This window comes from Scyliorhinus torazame, chromosome 18 (genome assembly GCF_047496885.1).
Source record: "Scyliorhinus torazame isolate Kashiwa2021f chromosome 18, sScyTor2.1, whole genome shotgun sequence".
NCBI classification, from domain to species: Eukaryota; Metazoa; Chordata; class Chondrichthyes; order Carcharhiniformes; family Scyliorhinidae; genus Scyliorhinus; species Scyliorhinus torazame.
In genome coordinates, this window is record NC_092724.1 from 34,306,892 (window position 1) to 34,332,487 (window position 25,596).

Sequence of the window (25,596 nt, forward strand, 5' to 3'; positions counted from 1 at the left end):
TATATTTTTTTAAAAAAAGAAGGTACAGCTACTCCACGCAAACCCGCAGTAAGCCTATGTAGCGTACCTCGAGGGCAGCCAAGACGCAGTCTCCCTCAGGGATCTGGCACCAGCTGGGTCCCCACACACCCCGCCCCCTCTGCCCCGGCACCACCCTCGTTTCCCCCAGCGCACCCCACCACAGCCACCGCTCCAGAATAACCTGTCCTCCCCTTGGTCCCAAACGGGGATGATGAGGATGTCGACACACTCCCGGAGTCACCAATGACCGAGCCGACGCCTGACTAGCCACCAGCACTGCGGCGATCTCAACGACGGAGCAAGACGCCCGACCGTCTAAATTTGAAACGTTCTCTGAAATTTTAATGACAACCTGTCTGTGAATAGTTTTCCACCCCCCCCGCTGGACTCATTTTTAACAGGGGGTGAATGTGGTAGTCACCACTGTTGTATTATATTGTGTATACTGCACTGCATACGAGGATATTAAGGTAAGGCCCCTGTACTACGGGTACGGGAGTAGATCCATGCCTGCTGGCTCCGCCCAGTAGGCAGAGTATAAATATGTGTGCCTTCCAAACTGCAGCCATTTCGGCAGCAGCTGTAGGAGGCCACACATCTCTGTGTAATAAAGCCTCGATTACTCTCTACTCTCGTCTCGTCGTAATTGATAGTGAATCAACCATAAGGTGCCCCAACATGCAGGGAAGGTAAGGCCTGCAAATTGCCCCTTCCCCTGAGATGGGGATGCTGGAGCCCCCCTACCCTGGCCCCGAGTTGAACATTTTTGAACACTTCCTCCATCCTCCCATCTTCTCCGTTGTCCCCTCTGCGACTAGCATCCAGATGGTGGGGGTGACCTGAGTGCTCACCTCCAATATCTCCTTCAGAGGTAAGGTTGCCAGGTTCCCGTTTTTATGAAGCTGTTGTAAATGGAGCCAGTGTGACGCCAGGCAGGCACCTACTAAATATTCAGTGAAGGGAGATATCCTGGAGTGAATGATCGCTGATGACATGATAATATATTAAGATGAGGTTCCCGGGCTCCTGCGGCGTTTTTCTTGTTAGTCTGCCAGCAAGTGGGGGTTGAAAATTGGAAAGTGCCATCCCGGTTCACGTTTTCCAATTCTCTCCGGATTTTGCACCCGAATCGGCGATCCCGCGCATGATTAACGCGGGCTCAAAATCACCCCCAATGACTTGATGACTATATTTAAAGTCAATCCACAGCTTTGAAAGGAGAGGTGCAAATTTTCTATGGAAGCCATTGATTTTTCAACTCAGTGCGGGCGGTTCCGTCACCTGGAGCCAAGGTTCTCAGATGAAGCTGTGGCAAATACTTGTTTAGCGGGAATGAGGCCCTATTGCTCGTAATGAGCACCAGGTGCCTAGACAAATAGCGTAGCACCAGTAGAACAATGTGGCAGCCAAGATCAATGCAAGCATCTCTGGAATATATAAATGGGTTATGATGCTAGGATTCAATTTGAGAAGCTCAAATGTTCATGACAAGTTCCTTTGAGCATTAACACTCTTAATACAATGGTAAATAATCCTCTTATTACTGCCTGCAACAAATTCACAACTTCTTTCCACTACTTGTAGTCAAATTAATAGCACATCCCAAAATCTGTTTATTGCCGTTAATTTGATTCTCAGTTGAGTCTGGATTTGCTCCAGACGAAAATCTCTTACATAAACAGTGGTGTTGGTGTGAATGAAGAGATATTAAGTCACGGTACACTGTGATTCATGGCTTGTCGGAACAGGCATCTGTTCACACTGAAGCGGATTTGAAACAAGTTGTTGCATAAACCGTTTGTGCTGTGACATCTATAGCCATTTACTGTTCATGGAACAACTTAAGTTTTTAGTTACAAATATTGGGGAAATGGGAAGACTTCGTCAAGGGGTTCACAGAGTAGTCAAGAGTTATAAAAGGAGGATGCAATTTCTCTTCAATTACTACAGTTTGGGGATAAAGGAATAGAGATGAATCATGGAATAACGTGGGAGCAAGATTTACTGGTGATCCCGTAGAAATGCTGCTGGATGGAATGCTCAGAGGAACGTGGCACAGTTTGGAATCTTTCACAAAGCTGAGCTGTATAGAGAGCCGGAGTTACACTCAAACTCTGCACCAACTATCCGTAAGGGCCACTTTTTTGATCCCCTGAGTTCCTATTTCTTTTATTTTGTCTTTATCATTTTGGGTCCATGGATCGTTAATGGAGACATAGCTTTAAGCCAAGCAGAGAAAGTAAGGAACTCAAAACAGTACATTGTGTTATAATGTTTAATATTTTGGACAGAAGAACCCAGACTTTATGGCACCCAAGAGATTGGAAGGTTTTGTTTCGATTGGTTGGCTAGTTGCCAATGGAATGACCAGGGACAGTTTTCTGCCCAGCAACCGACAGCTATTGGTTCCTGTCAAGTGGGTTTTTTCAGAGAGGACCCAGGAGATGCCACTGGACCCTCAAGAGGGAAGCAACCCCTCTCTCTGCTCTGCTGTCTACTGTCTGAAGGCAGAAGCGTCTAGACTTTGAAAGAGGAAGCTCTCTCTCTCTCTCAAATGTTGGCTACCTGCCATTTCTGCCATTACAGTGAAAACCATCACAAGCTGAAGGAAAAGATAACATCCACCTGAATACCTAAACTGAAGAAGAAACTAACTGGAACACATCCATCTGAAACAAAGACTCTTATCCTTTTACTTTTATCATTATTTTACACCCCTCCCTCCCCTCTGTGTTTGTTTGTCTGTGTGTGTGTGCACGCACATAGAGGATGGGGTCAGTAAGCGATGGGGTTAGAGATTAGATAGTAGTTAACCAGTTGTATTTGTTGCCTATTTAGTTAGTTACTATTAATAATAAAAAAGTAATTCTGTTTAAATTTACAAACCTGGTGATTGGAGTTATTGAGCAGTCAAAGACCGCAGGCATTTAAAAATAAAAGTTCATTTCAATTTGTTGCGACTGCGGGTAAAGTGGGGCTGGAATTCATCGCGCACTGACCCATGGTGTCATACACCAGAGATAGTGAGGATTGAGTTCAGAAACCGCACCAGTTTAGATTGTATTTGGATTCACTCTGATTCAACAATAAACAAGAAAGCATTTTCAATTTCAATAAAATGCTAACTCAAACAAGCATCATTACCTCACACTAAGCAGCTAGACAGAGTATACAAGAGCAGGGACTTGCTGACTCAACAACCTAATCATTCATTTTATTTTGCCACAAATGAAGGTGTGAATAAATTACATCTTTCATCTTGCACTACTGATTGATTGAGGTGCTTTGAAAGGTACCAATAATTTATTGGAGGGCTCTGAACTTTCTAGTTTTTGATAGATGCTTTAGCATACTCTGAAGTGGAATGAATGTTGGTTTTGTGAGAGCCGCATGATTGATTGACAGTTCCCTGATCTCTTAGCAAGATTTCCTTTATAATGAAATTGAATGATTATTCACCTACATATCTCTGATTAGAGGCAAATCCTCTATGATCCAGAAAAAACCCAGCACACATCCATTTAAATAATGTTAGCAATAATGTCTGTGAGACTCCATGCAACTCGTTGTTAACATTTTGTGTAGCTGGCCAGAAGGATGACTGTGCACGCTTACTACTTAAGAACAAGTCATACTGATTGACACAGGCATAAAGTGTGATCACAAGATTTCAATTAAATATCCGTCCCCAATTCCTTGTAAACATTGCACCATGTTTTCCTTGGAGCTGAGGAGAGTGAAGGGGGACAAGATTGAGATGTATAAAATTATGAGGGGCATAGATAGAGTAGACAGGAAGAAACATTTCCCCTTGGTGGAGGGATCAATGACCAGGGGGCATTGATTTAAGATAAAGGGCAGGAGGTTTGGAGGGGATGTGATGAAGCGAAGCACATTTTCACCCAGAGGGTGGTGGGAGTTTGGAACTCACTGCCTGAAAAAAGTGATGGAGGCAGAGACCCTCATAACATTTAATAAGTATTTATGTGCACTTGCGATGTCAAGGCATACGAAGCTATGGGCCAAGCACTGGAATGGGATTAGAATACTTGGTTGGTTGTTTTTGACTGGCGCAGACGCGATGGGCCGAAGGGCTTTTTCTGTGCTGTCGACCTCTATAACATCTTCTCTATTAGAAAATCCTCCCTTATATATTCAAGCTGTAGTTTTCATTTATTTTGAACATTTTGTAAAATTAACATTGAGTAAAAATAATGGGCGGGATTCTCCATCCCACCGCACCAGTTTTCTGGTGGGGCATGCCCCCATTCTCAGTCCCGCCTGCCAGCCAATGGGATTTCACATTGTGGGCAGCTCCATACCATCAAAAAATGCCCGGGTGTGCGTGTGCTGCCGGCGTAACAGAGAATCCCGACAGCAGAGAATCCAGCCCCATAAGTTTACAATGGTTTTTGCTGTTAAAAGTAACACCAAAACCCCAGCCTTATACAAGAATGAACGCATTGAATAATGAATGATTTACAATTTAATGCCACCGACCAGTTTAGTATAGATTGGTTCAGTTTTATTACCATAACTTAAAGAATTTTGCTGACCTCCTCCTTCCAACAGGCTCTAATGAGACTTACACCTGTTGCTATAATCCTGGTCTACTCTCCTGGACAGCAGAGAAGAACCACTGGTCTCCTCTACCATTATGATCCACGTCCTTAAAACATTTTTTGCATACGGGGATAATTTATTCTGTTTGCTAATGTTAACATAAAGGTCAACATGAATGTAAAGTGGCGACATTTATGTTAATGTTAGTGAAGAGAGCAAGAAATCCGCACCAGTGTTATTAAAACCGATTTATATTCCGCACTGCCCTAAGGTCATACTGAAAATAGAAAAGTCAAAAAGCAATGATGATCATTCCAAGTCATAAATTATAGAAACATTTCAATTCCTTAACATTTTTTAAAAAACATCATAAAATTACAAATGAATCAAACTTGTCTTAGATGCGTATTTTTCTGGTGCATACGAATAATAAGGGTATTAATAATTTAAATTTAAATATTGTGAGTTTTAAAAGGTTATCAAATGAATAAACAAGCAATTTATTTTTAGTTCAACCTTCAGCACATTTATTCTAAAATTAGGAATGCCAATGTCAGTTCAATTAAGCACAGCTCTTTTATTACTAGTACGTGTGTTTTCAAACAAAATAATTCAATTCCTTTATGCATTTTATTTTCTATTTTTCCCACTTTTCTCCTGTTCTCTCTTCATGGTGTTGGCTTTATATGGGGAAATAGTTTTATAGATGTCCCAAGTCATGCCATCTCATCCATCATTTATGTGTGAACCTAAGAAGGGTATCTTGGGCTATTTACTTTGGAGAATTATGGACAAGTCACCACTCAACGTTCACACTTGCTGGCATTCCTCCAGGAATTTAGGAACAGGAATTTTGACTAAGTTCTGACAGAGTTTCTCTCCCCTCCCGAACTGGGGATGCTAACCAAATGACTGTCATGTTGATTGAAATCAGAGGCAGAATTTTCCTTAATTTGCACAGAGTACTGGATCAGGCGAAAATCTGTGTGAAACTCCCCTTTTATCAACTGATTTAACAGCAGTCCATCGCGGCCCAGCTAACACAGCACTTGCAACTAAACATGAGGAAGATCCCTATATAACATTTTCAGGCTCAAGGCTCTTTGATGCATCTTCTGACAATACATGGCGATATAGTTGGACACTGTAGCATCTTTAGGATAGTCCAGCTGTTAAATGCCAGTATTCAGACCACAGGTTAAGTAAAAACTATTTGACTGAATGATGGTAAATATTACATGTTGGTGTGTGACATAGTCAGGGGATGACCAAGAATAATTTTTGGAAGAGATCTGAAATTGGGAAAAGCTGCTGTTACAGTTGACCTGCTAATGGGGGTGACTTATTGTTTTGCGGGTTAGAGAAAGTGATCTTCATTGTATCTTCAAGCAAGGACAATTAACTGTTTATTATAGCAACATAGTCAATGCTCCTTGAATTGAGTTGAAGAACATTACACACATAGCCATGTGTACAGCACTTAACAAATAAGGAAAAAATATATACTTGACTGTAATTACACTCAACTGATATGTAGTTCATTGATGTTACTTGCTGGTTTTGCAGATGATATAAACTACATTAAAACTTTTATTAATCCTTTTGTGTAGATTTTAGGCGAATAAATACATTTATTCGATGGGCCGAATGGCCTTACTTCCGCTCCTATGTCTTATGGTCTTATTTATAAATTGCATTTATCTATAAGCTTTTACATCCCGAGTACAGCCCACTCAACTTTGCAGTTAAGCAAAATCTTTAGAAGATAGAATTTACAGTGCAGAAGGAGGCCATTTGGCCATCAAGTCTGCACCGACCCTTGGAAAGAGCACCCTATTAAGCCCATACTTCCAACCTTTCCCCTTAACCCAGTAACCCCTCCTACATTTTTAGGATACTAAGGGCAATTCAGCATAGCCAATCCACCTAACCTGCACATCTTTGGACTGTGGGAGGAAACCGGAGCACCCGGAGGAAACCCATGCAGACACGGGGAGAACGGGAGACTCCGCACAGACAGTGACCCAAGCCGGGAATCGAACCTGGGAGCCTGGAGCTGTGATGCAACTGTGCTAACCACTGTGCTACCGTGCTGCCCCAAAAACGCTCCAATCGGCAAACAGCATGATCTAATGACTGGCTTAGGTAAAGCACCAGATGGCTGAGGGATGAATGCTAGCTTGGACATTTCCTTGAAAGTCTCTCACAGCATTCTTTGCATCTACCCAAAAGTTAGAAGAAGGCCTCAAATTAACGTTGCTGATGTATAAAACTAAATTAGGTGCTCAGAACCTGGGCTCGAACCTATATTGTTCTAATGTAGTGTTGAAAGTGTTACCCATTAGCCATACTGATATTTAAAACAGAGATTTTAAAAATTAGTAAATTGAAATGTAGCAATTTTATGAAATTGTAATCGGCAGTGAAAGCTTCTAGCTGGATGCCTGACATGGGCCTCTCTCACCACAGATTCGATCCCAAAAGCAACAGAGTGAGACCCTTAAGTGACTATTTTAGGGTCTTGAATAGTCCATGGGATGGGGGAGCAGTCCCAATGGCTCCCCTATTTTGTGGAAAATTGTGATTGGCATAGGTGGGTGCCACAACACACTTGGGATATTACAGTCCACCCCTGCCAAGCTGTTACCAGTGGCCCTTAAAATCCAGCCCCAAGAGGTGGATCAGCTCTGAGGAAATTTGCAGAGTTTCAGAACTGGGAATAAAAATTGACAGTAATATGTGCCTTCGCATCAAATTTGTGTCCCTGCCAGTAACTTAGAATGCACATGAACCAAAAATAACTTGCATTTATATAGCACCTATCATCACCTCAGGATGGCACAGCAGTGTTTTACAGCCAGCAAATTATTTACTGAAGTGAAATTACTGTTGTGACATAGGAAATACAGCAGCCAATTTGCGCACAGCAACCTTTCAAAAGCAGCAATGTGACAAGAAACAGATAATCTGTTTTTAATGATATTGACTGAGGGATCAGTATTGACCAGGAGAGTGGGGAAATAACTGCCTTGCTATTCTTTACCTCCACCAGAGAGAGAACACAAAGGTATGGATGAGGACCCATCATCCATTAGAGTGCTCTAACAGCCACACCACAGGAAAACATTGCCCGATTGACAGATCTGGCACTCTGACCTATTGACAATTGCACATTGATTATTTACTCAAGACAAAGAGGTTTCAAGTACTTTCAGTTTCTGTTATTGATGCTTAAAGAGACTGGATAATTGACACTTTTGTTAGCGTGTAGTAAAAGCATTTTTTATGAATGCATGATTATTTTTAAAGCTTTTTTAAAAAACACATCCCGTTGTCCCTATAATTGATTCTATATACAGTGTATAGCAGGTAAATGGAAATGGAAATACCATAGCATGGAAGTATTAGGGACTAATGGGGTGGGGTGGGGGTGGGGTGGGCATGAGGTGGCACATGGATGGGGCATAATGAGTGTGTGGAGGGTGAGGGTTGTGACGGATAGAGGGCCTTAATGTTGTCATCATAACTGGAATGAAGTCCCGAAGCACCAAGCCAGCCTCACAACCTGGTGACACCTTTCCACGGGCCTGACTCCTGTTGGCAACCTCCCACAACCCCCACAAGGGAAATCCTGTCTTTGCGGGTACTTTCTCCCGAGGTGGGTATGCCGAGCTTGGAAATTTCCTGACTCCTGCTACCTGCCTCCAAGCTGAAATACCACCCCAATATAGCTGTGTGATTTAGAGCATGGGCATGCAGCCTCGATTTTACTGAACGATAATTGAATACCTTGCATCCAAATAAAATACCTTGATTAAATAGCACAATATTTAATTGACGGTTGGAGACAAGAGAGGGAGTCCATCAATGCCCCGAGTTATCGATGAAATAAATATTAAGAGTATCTCCATTACTTGGTTTGATTCCAAATTTCCTTGGTGACATCAGTGCATCTGCAGCAGGTGTGTGAAGATGGGGGTGGACCAGTTAACACTAAGTCTCCACTTCTCCTATATCCTGTGGCCCAAGTCAATGTCAGACCGGTAAGATAACATCATCCAGTTCAATGGAGCGGCCTGGTATTCTCCAGATTACCAGTTGCCCAATTTAAGTCGAAGTTCTGATAAAGGAGGCCAAACTCAGTTTCCTGTGAAGTTTCCGAGCTGGCCCTGCAGCATATTTTTGCTGCTGCTGATTTCCTGCTTGGTGCCCACGATCTGACGATACCATTTAAAAATGACACTCCAAAACATAAAGTAATTACTGTAACAGTTGCTCCGATCACTTTCAAACTCAATTCATGTTTTCCCTTTAACATATAGAGGTCAGTGAAAAATTACAAATACGATAGGTTTCTCAAACCGTAAACAGAAACAAAACAGAAGGCAGGTGTTAAGGATCAATGGGCTTTATCCGGCTTCCTTTCTCACACATGGAGGGAAAGGGTCTGCCTCATAGCTTTTGCTGCAATGCTGCAGAGCCAACAAGCAGCCGGAACATGTACCCAAAATACAAGCATCATTCTACGCATTGTGATGGTCCATCGATGATCTAACAAACTGCAGACAAACTAGAAATATCGCTAAGTGAGTTAGAGACTGCAATTCAATCTTTATTTAAGTTTTATAGACTAGGTTAAGGAAAAAAAAGGACAAGGTGAACCACAGCAATATTAATCACTTTACATTCCCAGCGTCTCAGAACCAGAATCAAATAGTGTTGGAGTCTCGAGCCCATACTCGCACGATGTGTCAGGAATATAGATGATACGCTTATCCAGTTTGGCACGTTTAACCCTTTCAGAATTGAAAAAAGACTTTGGTTTGGAAACACAGAAGTATGCTTCAAATCAGATTGCAAAACATTCACGCAAAAGAAAAAAACAAGGCTGAACATTAACGTTTACTGCAAAAAGCACAAAGCACTGGTAAGATGTTCATTTGTATTCAGGGTAGCACACAGATGCGTGACCGTGGAGAAATGATGTAATTGCACCTCATCTTCATCTATATCAGTCCTGATGTAAACTGAGTCAGCTTCCACGGAGATTTAACTGGTGAGCATTTTGAAATGGAATGGATTACAATTGTCATTTGTCTCACCACTCCACTCCCCACCCCCCACCCCCCACTCCCACCCATAACTTTTCAAGTGGTGTTCATTTTTAAATCTAATGGTGGAAAATGGAGCTTGAGTTGGAAAAATATCTCACACTAAATGGTCTGGAATGTGAATGATACGTAATTCCACATTTCAACACTGTAGTTAATAAACAGCATTTCCTTGTAGGGTCTAAACCTTTCTGAGACAAGTTTTGAATTGAAATTACAGATGGGTGGGATTCTCCGTTTGGGAGATTATGCTGGATTGCTTGTGGTTTGTCGTGGTGCTAGGAGTGGCATACTGGGTCACCCATCCCTCCCCCCACAGTACACACGCATGGGGGTGACCCAACCCCTCCCCCACTGACCCCCCCATCAAAGACAATGGCACCAGATCCCCATCTGACCGACCCACCTGAGATCTCATATCAGAGACACCATATAGAGAACCCCCATAACAGAGCCCCCATTCCTTAACAGAGACCCCCACCCCATCAGTCGCCCGTCTGGAAGTTAAATAGCAATCCTGGCAGAAACAGTGAAAAAAATCACTGCTTTTCCATTCACTTGACCCTTATGCCTGCTGCCTCAGGCAGATGTCTAGAAAGCAGCAACTGTTACTTCATAGAAAGCCAACATCACATCACAAGGTTTTAAACCCCCTCAGATCCTTTGATCTGCAAAGCTTCTATTCACTTCAAAGATAAATAGCTTTTAGTAGGCTGTAATTGACATCTTCCATACAGCCAGATGTCTGGATTGTTTATTTTCATCTCCCTTCACACTTGAATGCATCTCAAGTATCCTACTGTGAACCTAACACTATGTTTTTAAAACATTTTTTGAATTAAGGGGCAATTTAGCATGGCCAATCCACCTTCTCTGCACATCTTTTGGGTTGTGGGGGCGTGACCCACACAGACATGGGATGAATGTGCAACCTCCGCACAGACAGTGACCCTGGGCCGGGATCAAACCTGGTCCTCAGTGTTATGAGGCAGCAGTTATAACCACTGTATCACCATGCTGCCCTACCTAACGCAATTTTTATAAATGTCTAGCTATGATTGGCATCTACTGACCACATCAAAAGCATCTAAGTGCTTTCTGCTGAGACAAACAGGAAGTGAAAGCACTTAACTCCATGATGTTTATAAACATCTGGGCTGGTTTAGCATAATGGGCTAAATAGCTGGCTTGCAAAGCAGAACAATGCTAGCAGTGCGGGTTCAATTCCCGTACCGGCCTCCCCGAACAGGCGTGGGAATGTGGCGACTAGGGGCTTTTCACGGTAACTTCATTGAAGCCTACTTGTGACAATAAGCGATTATTATTATTAAACATTGCAGTTAGGTTGAAAGCAGGCTCCTCGAGATGCATTCAAGCATGAAAGGAAATTAAAATAAACAAACCAGATATTTGACTGTCTGGATCCCAGCCCAGAGGGCAGGAGCATCATGGCAGCATGGAGAATCCAGTGCCCAGCCCATTAATAGGATGCATATGGGTCATTTTGACCCACTTACACCTTGCTGCTGGCGTAGGGCATGAACCTCGATGCCGCCGCCAGCGGGGGACCAGAGCATCAGTGCCGATCCAGTTTTGACCCCGACACAGGACTTTCCACTGCATCGGGAACTCCGCTATCAGCGGGGGGCAGCAGTGAGTCACCTCCCGCCAAGGTATTTTAATGTTAGTCCAACATCTCTTTGAATTGCTTCCTTCATGATGTAGTGGGTATGTAGTATTTGCTGCTGCAAAATATATATTTATACTTTGGATTATGATGACTTCTCGAAGAGAACAAGCCTATGCTCACAGATACACACTCACCTCAATCATCTGTTTAATGGAATAAGTTATTTGTAGCAGTATTCTACTTTGCTATTCTTGTATGATTAAATCTTTTTCTGCTTTTTACCAGCACTTAATCTTTGGATTAGAATGAAACCAAATATTATCCTGTTATCCGTTAAGGTAGATATTTTATCATCACTTTGAAGCCTTCATGACAAGTTCCTCATCATCAGCCGTTGCATTCTGTCCTACATTGTCCTTTCTCATACCACCAGTCAGCCACTCCTATCACTGCTGCTTATTTAATCTCTGAAATGAAAACTATAGAGGCTTATTCTTGGTTGTAAAGATCAACATAAAACAATATGAGTCCTTGTTTGGTTCAAACTAAATGCTACTGCAAAAGTTACTTTAATTACTGCAGTAAAAGGTAAAGAAAGGCGAACAGACATGTAAAACCTGCAATGGATGGTTTGCAATAATTCTAGAACCTCATAAAAATGGATACTGTCCCTGAGTGGCACAGATTAGATTAAATATTTTTAATTTAAACTTTAATTGAAGAGATCCAACAACTGCTGTTATTATTAAAGGAAGAAAATGTGCCATGTTTGTATTGGAGCATAACTAGTACAGAATGTTACTGAGTTAGGATTTCCTTTTTTAAAAGAAATGTGAAAAGCAATATTAAATCATTTGAATATATGAGAATATATAAATATATTGCAAAGAAAAAAACAGGACTCTGGGATATAAGAATAAGACTAGCCTCTGTTACCCTCTACCTGAATTTCTTGGAAAGAAATATCTAAAAAAAAAAGACAGGTATATCTTCGTTTATCCTTGCTGGAATTTCCACCGTATCGTGTAATTCACGGAAGGTATGCAGTTATTTAACGACCCATTAGTCTTCCACCAACAACTGGAAAAATAATGGAATGGATAAACTGAAGGACGCATTGTAAACAGGATTCAACTTTCCTCAGAGTAGGGGATCCTATCTGAACAAGCACTCGACTTTTTTCAGGAAGTAACAACCCGTTTTGACCATGGAATGTTGCAATGTGACTTTTGTCAGCTATTACATCATGAATATCACAGGCATGTTTTGCTTTAACTAGGATATAATTTATGAGAATTCCACCCACAATGTAGTTGATATAAAAGCCTTTATGTTTGCTTGTTACTCACTTATGATGAACTAGAATCATAGAACCTTACAGCATAGAGGGAGGCCTATCACGCAAATACTTGAAAGCGCAGTTGTGCTTCATTCCACCCTCCTGCTTTTTATCTTGAACCCTTCAAGTGCCTTATTCATAGACATTTACAGCACAGAAGGAGGTCATTTGACCTTCATGTCCACTCCAGTCAACCAACATTTAATTGCACTTATTTCATTTCCCAGTGCTTGGCCCATAGCCCTGGAAGTTATGGCAGCGCAAGTGAATATCTAAATGCTTCTTAAATATGAGAATTTCTGACTCAACCACCCTTTCAGGCGATGATTTTGAGACTCTCACCACCCTCTGGGTGAAAAAGTTTACCCTCAACTCCCCTCTCAGCCTTCTACCTCTTACCTTAAATCTATGTCCCTTGGTTATTGACCCCTCATTATCTTAAATACTTGTCAGGTCCTCTCACCCTTCCCTGCTCCAGCCTATCCAATCTTTCCTCATTGCTCAGACGCTCCAGCCCAGGCAGCATCCTGGGAAATCTCCTCTGCACCTCCTCCCGTACATCGCATCCTTCTTAGAATGTGGTGACCAGAACTGCATGCAGTACTCTAGTTGTGGTCTCACCAGAGTTTCATACAGTTCCAACAGGACCTCCCAGCTCTTCTATTCCATGCCTCAGTTAATAAAGACAAGTATTCCATATACCTCCTTAACTACCTTATTTAGTGGCCATGCCACCTTCAAGGGTCTGTGGATATGCACTCCAAGGTCCCTCTGAGCTTCAGTACTTTCTCAGGGTCCTACCATTCATACTGTAATTCTTTGTCTTGTTAGCCCCCCTCAAGTGCATTACCTCAACACTTACAGGTTAAGTTTCATTTGCCACTGCTCTGCCCACCTGATCAGTCCATTTATATCCGCCTACAGTTTACAGCTATCCTCATTATTTGACGGGATTTTCTGTCCATTGCTGCCGGGAGACTCTACAAGTCCCATTGACGGCGATCCCCTGCCGCAGGATCCACATGGCAGAGGATGCGAAAAATGGGATATCCCGTTGAAGTGGTGGGACCAGAAGTTCCCACCGCCGACCAATAATGGCCCCCCTTCGCTGCCGCAATACATGCAACGGGGTCCTTCCCTTCTGCCCTTTATTTCAATTATCATTGCTACAGAATGAATCCCTACAATGCATAAGAAGGCCATTCGGCCCATCAGATCGACACCCACCCTCTGAAAAAGTACCTTGCCTAGGCACACTCCTCCGCCCCATTCCCATATCAGGATTTAGATCATTTGGAGACTTGGGGGCAGAGATGGCAGAAGGAGTTTAATCCGGACAAATGTGAGGTAATGCATTTTGGAAGGTCTAACGCAGGTAGGGAATATACAGTGAATGGTAGAACCCTCAAGAATATTGACAGTCAGAGAGATCTAGGTATACAGGTCCACAGGTCACTGAAAGGGGCAACACAGGTGGAGAAGGTAGTCAAGAAGGCATACAGCATGCTTGCCTTCATTGGCTGGGGCATTGAGTATAAAAATTGGCAAGTCATGTTGCAGCTGTATAGAACCTTAGTTAGGCCACACTTGGAGTACAGTGTTCAATTCTGGTCGTACCCCGGAAGTGTAGAAGATTTTAGTTTAGATGGGCAGCATGGTTGGTGCAGGCTTGGAGGGCCGAAGGTCCTGTTCCTGTGATGTACTTTTCTTTGTTCTTTGTTCATAAACCTACCTCCCCTGCACATTTTTGGACACTAAGGGGCAATTTATCATGGCCAATCCACCTAACCTGCACATCTTTGAACTGTGGGAGGAAACTGGAGCACCCGGAGGAAACCCACACAGACACGGGGAGAAAGTGCAAACTCCACACAGGCAGTCCAGTCACCCGAGGCTGGAATCAACTCCAGGTCCCATGTGGTTCTTTATGCAAATCACCCAATAAAAAAAACAATAGAGTGAGAAACTGTGCTACCTGGTCAACAACAATCCATCCAGCTAGTTGATCACATCGAACTTTGTTCTATTTGACGAAGACAAGAACAATATAAGACAAAGTGAAATACAATATTTGCCCCAATCACTTCCTCAGAAAGTCCCAAGCTGTTCCATCAGTGAACTACCATGAACCATTTTACTTTTTCTGTTTTTAAATATTCATATTGTTTTCTTTAAAATATTGGCTGGAGTCAATTCAGAGAACGTTTTAGATCCTGAATATAATTGCAGCAAAGTTGACGAAATTAGTAGTTACTGAACAATTCTTCAGTCAATACACTTATCAGAGATGTAACCTTGCTATCACGTTGATTTTTAGTGCTATTAAATGCCTCACGAAAGTAGTTTAGTCCTAACCCAAAGGCAATCGCATTTTTAATTAGCTAACTGATGGATGGGATTATGTGGATGTTTTAAACGCCAGCAGGAGACCTATCTGAGGTGACAGCAGCCAGGTTTTAGAGCTGCTCATCAAAAGCTCTGGGATATGCATTAAATAATGGCTGAGAAATGGCGGCTGCCTGGATAGGGCTGACAGCCTATTTTCAAAGTTGGTGGCAGGACAGTGAAAGAAAGCATTTGATGGAGAGAATGCCTGCTGAATGCTATCTTATCTGTCCTGCTCATTTAACAAATGATACAACTCAAGGTTTTCTGGGAGTATTTACCTTTCGAAAGGCTCCTTAAGGGAAAAGTTGGCAAAAATAAACATTTCTCTGAACTTGGGAAGAAAACAAAAAGGGATCAGAGACGACCATTCCTGTCTGCCTACCATGTATCAGGTTCTGTGCCTGATGCAATTTTTGGGTACCAAATGGGTGGTGCCTTTGTTCAACAATCTGGTCATTGGTACACGCTTCTCCAGGAAGATGATTTGAAAGGCGAGGAGGAACAATTGTGCCATGCATGCTGGTGCACTGCCAGTCCCCCAGAAGGTAAACAAAACAGTTTGGACCAGAATTATTTCCCCGTTTTACTGGGGTTCCATTTTAAAGTATACATGACCAAATCAGACCAGGATTCCTATTTCCCCATTTGACTGTTTTTTGCCTTCTGGGCTTTTTGTGCCCCTCCCCCCAAGAGTAATTACCCATGACCTCCCCCCCTCGCCCCCCCCCCCCCCCTCCCACCCCTCCCCGAAGCACATTCTTCCAACTTGGCTCCATGGGGGAAGATCCTGATTTTTCATCCCAGTCCCTCCCCCGACTCGTTGCAATGAGGAAGCTGCCTGTCAGGGCTCACTGCCTAGGCATGCTGATACTATGTGGCTTGAACATGACACAGTTTGTCCCTCCCACCAGCACCTTCAGTAGACTGACCCCAGGCATGCCCACCAACCATCCAAAGTTGGACTAAACTTATATCATCCCCATTGCATTTGTATCCCAGAAGGAGCCCAAATGACACATTATGTGCTGGCTTGGGAGAGCTATCAATGTTGTCTCAGCCCCCTGTCATTTCTGCATATCATTTTAACTTTTTCATTTACAAATTGTATCCACTTGGCTGTTTGGTTTCTGTTTCCACCATCTTTTCTTGTCGGTCATTTCACGTCCTAACAACAGATTGCATCAGAAAAAAAGTCCTATCTCTCCCATTAGATGCTCTTCCCGCCAAATCAGCAGCTCAGTCATCACACCCGAGCGCATAATCTAGCCTGACACTACCGTGCAGTACTGAGGGAGTGCTGCATTTCTGGTCCATCTTGCAGATGACACATTGATACAATGTTTCCTTCTCAGGTGGATGTAAAAGATCCCATGGCACATTTTGAAGATGAAAAGACCATGCGCGGGATTCCCCGGTCTCCGACACCGAAATTCCGTTTGGCGATCGGCTGGAGAATCTATATTGGTGCCGAAATCGGGGGCGGCGCCGCTTTTGCGATGCTCCACCCCCTCCAACTGCTCTAGGAGTACACCGCACACTGTTGGGACGGCCACACGATGTTACCTGAGGCCCTCTCCCTGATGCTCCGCTCCCGATGGGCCAAGTTCCTGACAGCGTCGGTCACTCATGGTATTTATTTTCAGGAACTCGGCGTGGCGGCTGCGGACTAAGTCCAGCGCCGCCACAGTTGGGGGGGGGGGGAGAGAGAGCTGTTCCGTGGGCAGGATGGGCTCTTGCGCGGGCTGGGGGAACTGGTGGGGGTTGGTCCGGGGGTGACGAGCCTGGCCAAAGGGGGTCCCTATTTGGCAGGCCAGGTCCGCGCGCGGCCGGCGCCATGTTACACCACACGGGTTGCTGCAGGCCGCCTCCATGTGCAAGCGCAGCCATGGACCCGGCCATTCTCCTGCTCTCTCCGCAGCTAGAACCGTGTGCTCGACGCTGCGTGCCTACTAGCCCCCCACCAAATGGAGGATCAGTGGCCATTTTGTGCCATTTCTTCGGTCGCAAACGCCACCGTTCCCACGCTGGCGTCTGCACTTAGTCTCAGAATCGGAGAATCCAGTCCCATGTTCTCCCAGTTTTCCCTGGGCAGTGTTTATCCTACAGCCAACTTCACCACACACAAAAAAAATGGAAAATCCCCTGCATTACAACAGTGACTACACTTCAACAATACATCAAACCAAATCGGACTGTCCTGGGGGTGCAAAAAGTCATTTGTGACAGCCTTTGACCCAGAAGCAGTAACATCCACAATGAAAACACAATTCTGACCAGTACTCTTATTTACCCAGTCTACTGTTTTTCTCCTTCTGTGCAGCAAGGAAATTCTTGAAAATGTTTGGAGAATTTGCAATTGTTTTTAAAATTCGAAAAAAATAATTGATTTTGTGTCAATTGTAAATTAATTCTGACTCAACCACCCTTTCAGGTGTGATTTTTGGATAATAAGAAATACTCATCCATTTGACCTGACAACCCTTGACCTGGAAGCAATACCAACAGGTAGGCAGTTAAAACACAGAGTCTAAGTGGCACAAAGAAGAGAAGAGCTGGAGATAGAAGAGAGGAGCCATGAGTTAAGAAGGCTCCGTAAAGAGGTGCACCATATAGTTAGGTTTGTATGGGTGGAACCCTGTTTATGCAGACACTGCTGCCTGAGGTGAACCAGTTAAGTCCTTGAAGAAAAGGACTAGAATTCTGCTTGGAAGAACTGTATGGCTGAAACTGGCACCATACAGGTAGAGTGGACTGCCTACTATGGCCTTTGTTGCATCTGTTATTCCATGTGTAATTTACAGTTTGCACCAACTGCAATTTGATTGTGAATTCATGTTTAATTTGTATTGATTCCAATTTGTGTTAAGGCGAAACTACATAAAATGAAATCTTGTGTGGTAATTTCCTCATTTGGGGTCATTCGGTAAATTTGGTTATTTCGATTTACAGATCCCCATGGGAATTGTAACACGCTGAATAAATACGAGTTCTTTATTTCTGATGGTGCTGTGCCCCAAGGAATTCTCAGCCTATGCCTGCACCTTTTGTGCATTTACTCACATGATCCAATACTGTATTTACATTGGAAATCGGTACCATGCAAAATGTTCCACACATAAATCATTTCTTAGATCCACCTGACTGACATGTCCTTTACAATTATATTTACTATTATGAGTAAAAATATAACGCATTACCATACCATGAGCCATAGCTCAATAATGAATGTCATCTGTCTTTTAGACATTCATTTGCTCATTCTCTGCCCACTGCCTCAAAATAGTCACTCCTCATAACTTTCTGCTTTCCTGTAGAATTTTGTGTCATCTACAATAGTAAACATTCCAACTACTGATCCCTCCTCTGGTTCAGAGGCACATTTATTGATAAACATTACGAGCTACAAGCACCCAGAGCAGATCCCTTGGGTGCTGCATTAGTTTTCTAAATTTACTGGTTGGCACATTGTCAACTGAAAGGTATGTTGACGGGAATACTGAATCATAGAATCGCAACAGCGCAGAAGGAGGCCATTCGGCCCACTGAGTCTCCTCCGACTCTCCAAAAGAGCACCCTACTAATGTCCAGCTCCCTGAACACCCCACGCTATCCCCAAAACCTAACCTGCACGTCTCTGGACACTAAGGGGGCGTTTAACAAGACCAATCAACCTAACCCGCACATCTTTCGACTGTGGGAGGAAACCGGAGCACCCAGAGGAAACCCACGCAGTCAAGGGGAGAATGTACAAGCTCCACACAGTCACCCGAGTCCGGAATTGAACACAGGTCTTTGGCTCTGTAAGGCAGCAGTGCTAACCACTGCACCATTGTGAAATACATGGTACGAGGCTCAAGCTGTTTTTATATCTAAAGATGCATAGTATACATTGATATAAGAATCATCAATAATATTGTTTGCAGTTGCCTAAAATGTCAAATATTTGAATATAATTAATTGCAGCAGCTATGTGATTCATTCAATTTGTAAGATAAATCGGACTTAGCTTTGAAAACCTAATCAATGGTCCACTAATAACTTAATAGATTCCCATTTAAAAGGCTCAATTAGTTTCGACTGCCACTCACACTCAGATAACCTCTATCGGCTATTATTTTAAATTCTAAGCTGGGCCTTTAAATTATGGTTCACCTGCGGTTGATTAATATGGAGAATTACTAATGGTGGAAACTGACATCTGGATCATCTTGACCCCTTATGACTGCACGGTGACATTGTGACGGTGGATTCTTTTTTGGAAGGGCATCAAACTTATTAAAAGCCCAAAAAGCAACTTCGATACCATTTTAATTAGCTGGTCCAACTGGATTTTGAATTCAACCCACATAATGAGATTAATGACGTCTTCCTTTGTCCCTCTGTAGTTAATATCATGGTTATGTTCATTAGCATTCCACACAAAACACGAAGTATGTCTTAAATCTGAAATCGACGGAAGCCCTGGTGAAATGTACTTGACTAGCTCACAGGTGAAGGGTGAATGGTGCAGCAATACAAACTTCAGAAACTCACGAGGAGACTGCTGAGTAAAATAAGGGCCCATGGTATTCGAGGCAAGGTACTAACATGGATTGACGATTGGCTGTCAGGCAGAAGGCAGAGAGTTGGGATGAAAGGTTCTTTTTCGGAATGGCAACCGGTGACGAGTGGTGTCGCGCAGGGTTCAGTGTTGGGGCCACAGCTGTTCTCTTTATATATTAACGATCTAGATGACGGGACTGGGGGCATTCTGGCTAAGTTTGCCGATGATACAAAGATAGGTGGAGGGGCAGGTATTATGGAGGAGGTGGGGATGCTGCAGAAAGATTTAGACAGTTTAGGAGAGTGGTCCAAGAAATGGCTGATGAAATTCAAGTTGGCAAGTGCGAGGTCTTGCACTTTGGAAAAAAGAATAGAGGCATGGACTATTTTCTAAACGGTGACAAAATTCATAATGCTGAAGTGCAAAGGGACTTGGGAGTCCTAGTCCAGGATTCTCTAAAGGAAAACTTGCAGGTTGAGTCCGTAATTAAGAAAGCAAATGCAATCTTGTCATTTATCTCAAGAGGCTTGGAATATAAAAGCAGGGATGTACTTCTGAAGCTTTATAAAGCATTAGTTAGGGCCCATTTAGAATACTGTGAGCAATTTTGGGCCCCACACCTCAGGAAGGACATACTGGCACTGGAGCGGGTCCAGAGGAGATTCACACGGATGATCCCAGGAATGGTAGGCCTAACATACGATGAACGTCTGAGGATCCTGGGATTATATTCATTGGAGTTTAGGAGGTTGAGGGGAGATCTAATAGAAACTTACAAGATAATGAATGGCTTCGATAGGGTGGACGTAGGGAAGTTGTTTCCATTAGCAGGGGAGACTAGGACCCGGGGGCACAGACTTAGAATAAAAGGGAGTCACTTTAGAACAGAGATGAGGAGAAATTTCTTCAGCCAGAGAGTGGTGGGTCTGTGGAATTCATTGCCACAGAGGGCGGTGGAGGCCGGGATGTTGAGTGTCTTTAAGACAGAAGTTGATAAATTCTTGATTTCTCGAGGAATTAAGGGCTATGGAGAGAGAGCGGGTAAATGGAGTTGAAATCAGCCATGATTGAATGGTGGAGTGGACTCGATGGGCCGAATGGCCTTACTTCCACTCCTATGTCTTATGGTCTTATAGTCTTAAACAGCAAGTTGTGAATTGCAATATTAGAACCCAAATGCAGCTATTTCATTTTATATGATTTTATGAGCTCGTTTCGCAGAGGTTTTAACAACTTTAGAGTAATAGGCAAATATAAATCAGAGGTTGAATGAATTTATTCAGCTTTTGAATGGCAATAGGGTCTTGGCCATTCAGGATTGGCATTGCGGGAGAGCTTGTGGAGGATGGGAGGAGGGAAGAAAACTTTGACTGAATGGGGTGAGTGGGAGCATTCCTGACTCACATTCCGGTTTTCCCTAGGGATGGTTTCTCTCAGTGCAACTCACAATGGCACTGGCTACCTCATGGAAAACCAATGACTGTGCAAGGAGCTCTACCAGACTTTAGGCCCCATATTGAAGGCTAAAGGCCGAGTTTCAAGTGTGAGTAAAGGACGCCTTGTTTGTCCTTACATGAAATAACAGTCAGTTCTTTTCCAGCCACATTTGAGTCACCATTTTGAGGCCCTTGTAGGCCTTGTAATAAGACCAAAGAAATTTCAATGTTTGTATCTCATTTTTATCCCAGGTGCTATTCAGCCCTTTGGTGAATGCACCTGCTACTGTAATCTTCATTTTCACCTTTTACCAGTCCATAACCCAAGTATCTCAATGTTCTTATGGCTAGGTTCTATCTTTCACCCTTTTTAATAACTTCATAACTTCAACTCGGTTATCTTACCCCACACCAAATCCCACTCCCCTATCACCCCTGAATTTATTTACCTTGATTGCATCCCATGAGTCCTCAGGTGTTTCCAATTTAAAATAGTGCAATTTAAGGTTGTAATTTCCCATTTTGGTGACTGAGTGCGGCGACATAAGAAAATTTGGCATAAATCTTGCTGGACAGAAAGACGAGTGAAAACACGTGATGTTCTGCTTTCAGTTCATTATAAAAATAATCTTTTTATTGTCACAAGTAGGCTTACATTAACACTGCAATGAAGTTACTGTGAAAATCCCCTAGTCGCCACATTCCGGCGCCAGTTCGGGTATACAGAGTGAGAATTCAGAATTCTCAGCAGGTACGGGAATTGAACCCGCGCTGCTGGCCTTGTTCTGCATCACAAATCAGCTGCCTAGCCCACTGATCTAAACCAGTCCCTTAATTAACCCCAATAATTATTCACCATCGAGTAGCTTGGGAACACATTGTCTTCACCACCGAGCCTGCCCTCCAAGACACTCTCCCTCTTCCCCAGGCACCAACCACACCCCCATCCACTTTCCCCGGACACTCTCCTCACCCTACCCCTGTAAGCTTGCCTCTCCTATCCAGCTGTGGCACTGCTTGTTATGCAACCACCCAAAATCTGGCAATGACACTCTTAAAAGTAGGTGAAAGCAATGTCTTCGTACCTTGGAGTCCTTGATGAAGTGAAGCTCGCCAGATCACACCACCTATGTATAGTCAGGTAACAGGCCTTTCTAATCATCTGCTGGTGGGGCACTTAGTTTGGAAGGAAAACATAATTCCAATGAACATTTATGAAATACAAATGATTGTAAATGTGGTTCTTGTCATAAATTAGTGGTAAAGTATTGAACCCGTCATCAAACTAATTTTCTGTCAGTGGGGAACTGATTGTTCCCCTCAAGCCAAATATAGCGGGCGGGAGGTCCCGGCGGGATGGAGTGGCGGGAACCACTCCGCTGTCGGGCCGCCCCAAAGGTGCAGATATCTCCGCACCTTTAGGGGACTTGAGGGGCTAAGCCCGTGCCGGAGCGATTTCCGCTCCACCGGCTGGCGTGGAAGGCCTTTGGCGCCATGCCAGTCGGGGCCGAAAGGACTCTGCCGGCCTGCGCGAGTCCGGGCATGCGTGGGAGCATCAGCGGCTACTGACGTCATCCCCGCACATGCGCGGGGGGGGTCTCTTCCGAGGCAGAGGGAAAAGAGTGGGGGAAAAGAGTGCCCCCATGGCACAAGCCCGCACGCTGATCGATGAGCCCCAATCACGGGCCAGGCCACCGTGGGGGCATCCCCCGGGGCCAGATCGCCGCCCGCCCGTGCCGCCAGGTCCCGCCGGTAAGAGAGGTGGTTTGATTCTCGCCGGCGGGCCAGGCAGTCCAACATCGGGACTTCTGCCCATCGCCGACCGGCCCGGCGCGATTCCCGCCCCCGCCGAATATCCGGTGCCGGAGAATTCGGTAACCGGCGGGGGTGGGATTCACGCCAGCCCCCGCGATTCTCTGACCCTGCGGGGGTCAGAGAATCCCGCCCAGCGTTCCCGCCCACCATAATTCCCACTGCTGGCAGGAAAGGAAAATTCTACCCTAAGTCTATTGTTGACCTCACCGATGTGTGCACCATTCTCCAACCCTGCAACCTCGCTGTTCCTCCGAATGAAATGTGCACCAGGTTTGAACTAGTGTTATTTTTGTCGGTGTTTTCAGGAATCTATTCCACCCTTAGCTTGCTCCAACGTACAGTGGCAACCCAAAATATTAACCCGTCTCTTCATTTCCAAAAATAATTGACTAACTGTGCGTTGTAAAGTTGTTGATTCTTACCTTTATCCCGTGAATTAAGACCGATTAAAAACCTGTTCCTCCAACCCAGAGAAATAGACCATTGACAGTACCCATTTGATTCTGTACATTCATTCTGCAAATGGGAAGACCCACTTCAATATAGTTTTCAATGGCATGTCACAGTGACAAGTGGATATCATTGAAAAAACTCCCAAAGGTCCATCAGCTGACTACACACATTTGCCTGACAAACATGACTGCTAGCAATGAGATTTCTTATGCACAACTAAGTTTTCTCTCAACCAAGTGACAAGATTTCTCCTGTTTTACATTGAAATCAATAGGACTTGCAATGCCAGTCATCTTTTCAACAATCGCATAGCACTAAGAGGAGATATGCTTGAATAGATTTGGACACTGGAACTATGCTGTGTGACTCTTGAAAGGCGCCAACTGTTTTAACATTTCACAAAATGGCAGCAATGGGAATTTGTGATGAATTTAATGGTGTGGGCATATCAATTTGAGACATTTCATACATTCGTAAATTACCACCACAGCGATTAGCCATGAATCATTTTGGCTGCAATAGCGCGCGCGGAATCCATTGCAATGGTGGCATGACGCCAAACATCACAAGAACATAAATAAGAGCTGCAGTAGATAGACTATTCAGCCCAGTGTGCCTGCACTGCTGTTCCACTGGACCATAGTTGATCATTTACCTCAACTGCATCTTCTTTCGCTATTCCCATGTCCCGTAATTCACTTAAATATCTAAAAATGGTCATACGCTGGATGGGATTTTCTGCCCCCCTTCCCCCCCCCCCCCCACACCCCCGCAACTGGTTTCCCGGCAGCAGAGTCGACTCGCCATTGGCTGTCAATATCTATGATATTTTGCATGGCTCGTCCATCCCACTGCCAGGGAATCCAACAAGGGGAATCGCTTTCGGCAGGACCGGAAGATCCCACCGGCGGGAAGGGATGGAAAATCCCGCCCACTGACTTGAATCCACTCAGTGACCATTCATAGCTCCCTAGGATATAGAATTCCTAAAGATTTGCAACACTTTTGAGTGAAGGAATTTCAAACAATTTTGGTTCCAAATGGCCAATCCCTTCCCGAGGATGAGTTCTATATCCCCAGGCAGGGAAACATTGGACCGAATTTTCCACTCCTGCCAGTGGCAGGAATTGAGGTGGGCGGAGGTGCTAACCTTGGCATGATGGGTAATGTCAGTTTTCTGCAGTCGGGATATTAGTGTGGAATTTTGTTCTCCTGACGTTGATGATGGGTTAAAGGTGGCTCCAGTTTTCTGCGATCTATGTCGGGAACCATATTTGCATTAATTTGCATCCCGTGAATAATTAACACATCAAAATTAAATTCCATCCTTAAAATGAAGTGCCTACCAGTGAATTATTAGAACAGTCTGTTTCCTGATTGTATGCAGTGGCATTCACATGGTGAGCTTCATTTCATCAACAACTTCAAAATACGTAAACATTGCTCTCGTCTATCCATAAGAGCATGTGTGCGCAATTTTAACTGCTCGTAATGCAGGCTGTGTCAAGGCTGAACAGGGGTAGCAGGCTTATGGGGGATGGGTGGGGAGATAATCCGGGGAAGGAGATTGTCCAGGCAAGAAGGGGGTGGTGTTCAGGATGTGGGGAGAGGTGGAGGGGTGGGGTCGGTATTGGTGACGAGTGTCTTAGAAGGTGGAGTCAGTGGTGTTGACAGTGGGGTATTGGGGCAATGAGGGAACAGTCACAGTCTGAGGGTAAATTAGCATGTGGAAGTGTGGCAGATTCGGAGAGACAAGAGAGGTGGCTCGGTTAATGGGAGGTCAGGATTAGGGTGGGCTTAGGTTGGCTCATGGGTGTAGGCTTTGAGGGGAGGAAAGGCATGTGGAGGTAGATTATTACAGGGGGGGGGGGTTCAAGGATGACAGAAGAGAGAAGAATGGTGATATTGTAAGGGGCCATGGTGATGGGTGGAAGTTTGTGGGTGACAGGGGAAGGGTTAAAGGTGGTGGAGTGTGTCTGAAAAGTTACTTGTACTAATTGACAAGTCATTTCTTGACAACAGTTACTATGCATGTGTGAATCTGCGCAGTGGGAGGAGGGTCTTCTCATGTGGGTGGACTTAGGGTCAGCGCAAGTGGCCGACTAAAGGGTCACCCTAATCATTATGAGGGAGTGTCACTCGCATGTGTTCTCCTCATTATTGTGAAGGTCACATTGCAGCTGGTTTGTTCCCAACTCAAGAGTCTCATAACATCAAGATCCCAGTAAGGTGTGAAACTGCTGTTCATACTGTGCCACTTACCGTTGTCTGCAGTCAGAGGCAAGGATGAAGGGAGC

The 25,596-nt window shown here is 44.1% G+C and overlaps 1 protein-coding gene across 1 annotated transcript in view; it reads right to left on the reverse strand.

Annotated features, from left to right (window-relative positions):
• lingo3b (leucine rich repeat and Ig domain containing 3b) overlaps positions 1 to 25,596 on the reverse strand; it is a 227,374-nt gene that overhangs the window by 116,153 nt on the left and 85,625 nt on the right. The gene's annotated exons all lie outside the window — the stretch shown is intronic.